Source organism: Melanerpes formicivorus, unplaced genomic scaffold (genome assembly GCF_026170545.1).
Source record: "Melanerpes formicivorus ecotype bairdi unplaced genomic scaffold, bMelFor1.0.p_v2 SCAF_66, whole genome shotgun sequence".
Classification (NCBI taxonomy): Eukaryota; Metazoa; Chordata; class Aves; order Piciformes; family Picidae; genus Melanerpes; species Melanerpes formicivorus.
The window spans coordinates 2,833,735-2,839,934 of NW_027142418.1; positions in this window are offsets into that span (position 1 = coordinate 2,833,735).

Below are 6,200 nucleotides of genomic sequence, written 5' to 3' on the forward strand. Positions count from 1 at the left end.
TCAGGCAACTGAAAGTTTCATAGTTTCATAGTTTCATTCAGGGTTGGAAGGGACCACACGGATCATCTAGTTCCAACCCCCCTGCCATGGGCAGGGACACCCCACACTAGATCAGGCTGGCCAGAGCCTCATCCAGCTTGCTCTTAAACACCTCCAGGGACGGGGCCTCGACCACCTCCCTGGACAACACATTCCAGGGCTTCACCACTCTCATGGGGAAGAACTTCCTCCTCACATCTAGCCTGAATCTCCCCACCTCCAGCTTCATTCCATTCCCCCTAGTCCTATCACTGCCTGAGATCCTGAGAAGTCCTTCCCCAGCCTTCCTGTAGGCCCCCTTCAGATACTGGAAGGCCACAATTAGGTCACCTGGGAGCCTTCTCTTCTGCAGACTGAACAGCCCCAATTCCTTCAGTCTGTCCTCATAGGAGAGGTGCTCCAGCCCTCTGATCATCCTTGTGGCATTGTTGGTATATCGTAAACATCCATCTCCAAGGTTGGTGGCACTAATAAATCACAGAATCATAGAACTGTTAGGGTTGGAAAGGGCCTCAAGGATCATCCAGTTTCAACCCCTACTGCCATGGGCAGGGACACCTCAAACTAGATCAGGTTGCCCAGAGCTACATCCAGCCTGGCCCTAAAAATCTCCAGGGATGAGGTTTCCACCACCTCCCTGGGCAACCTGTGCCAGTGTCTCACCAAATTGAGTCACCTAGAAAGGTGTTTGATCCACATCAGCCCAAAAATGGCACAGTACTGGTGTTTAGCAAAGGACAGGAAAAATTAGGTTGGATGTGAAATTAAGGGGAAACTCAGGTACCCCTGACAAGTGAAGAATAAATGCAATGAAAGATTTCTGCCTTTGAAGAAAGGAGACCTTATTTTTCAGGAATTTTCATGTTTTATTTCTTCAGAGGATAGCAGGATGAAACACATGATCTGCTAGGGGCATGGTTGCTGCCCTGGAAGCAGCTCTCAGGCAGCTTCAGAGCAGGAAAAGTGATAAAAGTGATAGCAAATGGAAAGTACATCAAGAACGTGTTTTCATAGTTGGAGGTGGGAATGACCCTGGGTGTTGCCTGCTCCTTGCATTGTTACAAACCTTCCTATGGTGACTAATGTCAACACTGGAAGATTCAGAAAGAAATGCATTCATTAGTCAACTTGAGGAACAGGTTTGTGGTCATGAAACTCCTGCCAGCCTTCATGAGTAATGAAGAGCTCCATGCAACTGGCTTGAAATGGAGACCTGAAATGCAGGACCTTCACTGTACTGCCGACTGTAACTTACTTCTTGTACATCTGCAAGTTGGCTTGCAGATGGGCCTGATGACCAAAATTACCACAACTGATAGCTAAGTTGTTTCTCCATGGAGTTGAGGGTCTGTGTTCCCTAAGGGTGATGATTCCAGCAAGTCTGGACAGGCTGTCAATTGAAAGGAAGAACAGGGAGGGGTATTAATCAACCAGCTCACTGTTCCTCATCTGGTGGACAAAGAAATCTCTTCCCTTTGTACATGTATAAATGGCCTGAAATTGTGCCAGCAGAGGGTTAGGTTGGATATTAGGGACAATTTCTTCACTGCAAGAGTGGTCAGGCATTGGAGCAGGCTGCCCAGGGAGGTAGTGGAGTCACCATCCCTGGAGGTGTTTCAAGAAATGTGTGGAGATGGCACTTTGGGACAGGGTGTAATGGCCGTGGTGGTGTTGGGTTGGCAGTTGGGCTCAATGATCTTAGAGGGCTTTTCCTCCTGAAACAATTCTGGGATTCCATGATTCTGTGAAGGTCTGAGTGGGCTGTTCCATTAAACTGTCATTTAATGCAATGAAACCTCCCTCTCCTAAGCCAGGAAGGTGCCTTTTGGCCAGCTAACCAGCATTGGCAAATAGAAAGGTTAATTCTTCAGCCCCACATATCTGTATGCTGAGACTGCTGGAAACAGTAACTGCAGAATGTTGGTGCTACATGGGAATTTCTAGACAAAATTAACCCAGAAAATGCATGCCAAGGGTTGCAGAGAGGGCACTCCAAAACTGGACCATTTAAGTGTTCAGATTACTTATACCACCTTCCTTTAGGAACCCTCTGGACAGAATGACAATAGCCTTTAGCAAAATAATTCAATCCTGTTTTTCCCCCACCTCTCTGGAACGCCTGGAGCTTGCATGCTAATGGAATGTTTACCTCCTGGAAAAGCTGGGAGATGCACCATGAAACAGGAGGCTACAGGAAAGGGAAAGCACCATTTCATGGCTCAGAGAAATGAGCATGCACAGAATCATAGAATGGTTTGGGTTGGAAGGGACCTTAAAGCTCACCCAGTTCCAGCCCTGTCTCTGCCATGGGCAGGGACACCTCCCACTAGGCCAGGTTGTTCAAAGCCTCATCCAGGGAGGGGCCTTCCACAACCTCCCTGTGTCCAGTGTTCCAGTGTCTCACTACCCTCACTGTAAAGAATTTCTTCCTAATCTCCAGTCTAAACCTCCTCAAGCTTCAATGCATTTGCTCTCATCCTATCACTACAAGCCTTTGTCAAAAGTCCCTTCCTGGCTTTCTTGTAGGCCCCCTTTGGCTACTGGAAGGCTGCTCCAAGGTCTCCCTGTAGCCTTCTCCTCTCCAGGCTGAACAACCCCAACTCTTTCAGCCTGTCCCCATGGGAGAGGTACTCCAGCCCTCTGATCATCTTCATGGCCATCTGAGATGGTCAAGAGAACTGCAGAGGGCTGCAGCCATGGCTGAGCGACATCCAGGTGGGCTCTAAAGCCCTTGCAAAGCAATCATGCTTCCCTCTGGTGTGTCAAACACACCACACAGCACTGTCCCAGGAAACTACACTCTGTCCTTATTTGTGTCATGGATTACCTATGTGGCAACAGACAGGCCACATAAACTCATCATAGGTGGTGACTAAGTGTGTATGCTCCATTTTCAAAGGTTGTCTGTTTGAGACACTCAGAGGTGCAGAATGGCCACAGCTGTAGGCAAGTCCTAAGCCTCAAGCATGGAAGCAATGGAATTGTCAGAAAAGCAGTCACAGGAGCTTCTTCCAAACCAAGGATCATCCATGGAATTGTTGAATCAGGTTTATTAAGTTGTCCTAATGTAAACTGTGTGTAAGCAGGTTGTGGGGGAAGACATTCATCTTGAAAAACAATGAAACTGATTAACATTTGGTAAAGCCACAAGCAACCCACCCCAGAGTCTTCCAGAGGAAAACACTGAGATAAATAATGCCTGGTACTCTGTCCTTTGGATTATCTCTTTGGACTGTAGACAGGTGAGCCATGGGGGAAGAGAAGTCAAAGTGAGGAAAACAGGGACCTTTCAGTCTTTCCAGTGTAAAAAGTGCATCATTGCTACAGCCTAGGCTAACCATAAAGGGGTTTAAGAGGGTACCAGACTGCTCCCACAAGTGTCTGGCTGCTAATCCTTCCGTTGAAACACAGGTTGCTCAAGTACACTTCCTGCTGATACAGATCCTGAGAATATTTGGATGCACTGCCTCCATCTAAAGGCAGTGCTAAGCTTGCTATCTGCTTCACATACTTCCCCATCCTACCGTTATACTTAACTCTGCTGGCTCGTTAATCCTGACGTGTCCCCCGCCCCATGTCTTAGGGGGGCATTGTGCAAAGCAACCAGCACATGCTCAGCCCTGAGCTGCTGACTTCATCCATTGCAGTCAGCCCTTCTGAGCCTTGGGTGTGCTGCTGACCTCAGCAAGATCACAGCACCTCGTTCTTGCCTGGTGTAATTGCTGATATTATTCTTACTCCTCCCCATCTCCACCTCTCTCAAAAATTCTAGGTCTTAGTACAGTCCAAGCTGACATCAGCAGCTACTTTCAGTCTCCTGGCTAAGGTGATACAGCTGAGGAAACTCACCTGAGGTTGTGTCACAGGGATCAGTGTTCTCAGAGTCACGATTCCACTCTCATGTCCTAACTGTCCACTGTTCTGTGGGGATCTCCTGTGGAGTCACAGGTTTTGATGACAGCTCACGAGACTCCTAAGTTTTCCTTTGTTTCTCTTTCTTTGTAGAGAATAACTTGACAGAAAAATTACTGCCAAGAAAATTGCTCTCTAAGGGCCCCCAGTACCTAAAGTGGGCCTACAAGAAAGGTGGGGAGGAACTTTTTGCAAGGGATTGGAGTGGGAGGAGGAGGGGGAATGGCTTTGAGCTGGAAAAGGGGAGAATTAAACTGGACATTAGGAAGCAATTCTTTGCAGTGAGGGTGGTAAGACACTGGAACGGGTTGCTGTGGGAGATTGTGGATGCTCCCTCCCTGGAGGTGTCCAAGGTCAGGCTGTATGAGGCCCTGAGCAACCTAATCTGGTGGAAGGTGTCCCTGCCTATGGCAGGGTGTTGGAACTGGATGATCTTTAATGTCCCTTCCAGCCCAAAACATTCTATAATTGCATGGTTCTATGAGTTCCTCCAAAGAAATGACTCCAAGTGTGGTAGAGTGCTTGGAGACTGATCAAATGTAATGCAAGTAGACGATTTTCTGTTTCTTTATTACAATACAACTGGAAACACAGACTCCTTGGCAGTGCTAAATCAAATCTGAAACTCCCATTTGGGTTTTCTGTGTGACACTTCTCTTTTTGGGGGCTTTACACTGAAACTCAACCTTGTGGAAAAAAGGGGGAGTGAGAAGAGCGAGAAGTGGCTGAGCAGGGCCAGGGGAATCCCTCAGTACAAACCAGCCTACCTCCCTCCGTGTCTCTGAGAACAAGCTCACTGTTGAGATGCCACACCATTTATTTCTGTGCTGCCCCTGAAAAGAAGCCACTTATTTCTGGAGTGCTAGAAGAGAGAATACTGAGAGCAGGACTGTCTCTAGCTGGGCACCAGCTACCCTGTCTGGGGTGAGTTTAAACAAGCAAAGTCACATCCAGTTAAAGGAGCAATTTTAAAGCTATCTCCTAACATGCAGGCTAGCTTATTTTTATTGCTGTGCCCTAAAAAGCTGCTGGTTTAAGCAGGCCAGCATTTTGCACTGGCAGTGCCTGGGAGTGCTTCTATATTTGAGTAATGACAAGGCAGAAGCCACACAGTACGTGACGTGACGGTGGTCCGTGCGGGGTGAAATGCAGCCGGCCCAAAGGCCCTTTTCACCCTGCTCAAACGGGTGTCGAAGGGGATGTGTGAATTCCAGCAGATCTCATTTCAACTTAACTCCATATTTATACTCCTGCTGCTCATCTGTTGCACCAGGGAAAGATCAGCTGGGAAAAAAATGTGCTCCCTGTTAATGGCGGCTAAAAGGCTCATTCAGCTCATCAAGCAGAGCAAGCAAAACGCTGCCTGGCAGGCGCAACAGCTGTATGCCTGACCTTTTCCCATTCTCTTTTTTTTGGGTCCCTTCAGACTCAGGACCAGGCTCAATGCATTCTTGGGAGGTGTGTGTTTGGAAATAGAGGGCTATTTTTATTCCCCCTGGGGTTTCTCAGCATAGTGGGTCTTTAGGAATATTTCTTTTCATGTCAATCCCTTTAAAGGTTGGGCAGAGCGTGGTCTGTGCCGGGACGCCAGGAAATTTGAGTTCGTGTTTTGAAGTCTCATCGTGGCTTGGACTATAATGTGCAGGAGGCAGATAGCACTGTTAATGAAGAAAGCAAATGCAGACTATGTGGCCCTGCTAAAGCTGTTACCACAACATCTTACATTTTCCATGCACCCAAATTAAACCTTTTATACGAGGAAAGTAATCCAAAACCATCTGGCACCAGAATTTGGGATTTCATAATGCTTTAATGCAAACCATGTGAGCAGGACGTCCCAAATGTCTGTGTCAGGGGGTTGAATTAGTACATGTGAAAAAGAACAACTTTGCAATAGTTTGGTCTTCTGGTTTTCATTATGTCCAGCCTGTGCCCACCTTACAGCACTGCTGCTGAACCACATAGAATCAGAGTGGCAGGGGTTGGAAGTGACCTCTGGAGGTCATCAAGTCCAACCCCCCTGCCAAGGCAGGTTCACCTAAAGAAACTCACACAGGAACACATCCAGGCAGGTTTTGAATGTCTCCAGAGATGGAGACTCCACCACCTCTCTGGGCAGCCTGCTCCAGTGCTCTTTCAGAGAGGAGTAACCAAGATCAGCAAGGAGGAGCCCACACTGTGAAGCCAGATGTGTGACTCCAGCATAAAGCTAATAAGCCACAGTATTTTTTTCCACGTTTTAACTAAGT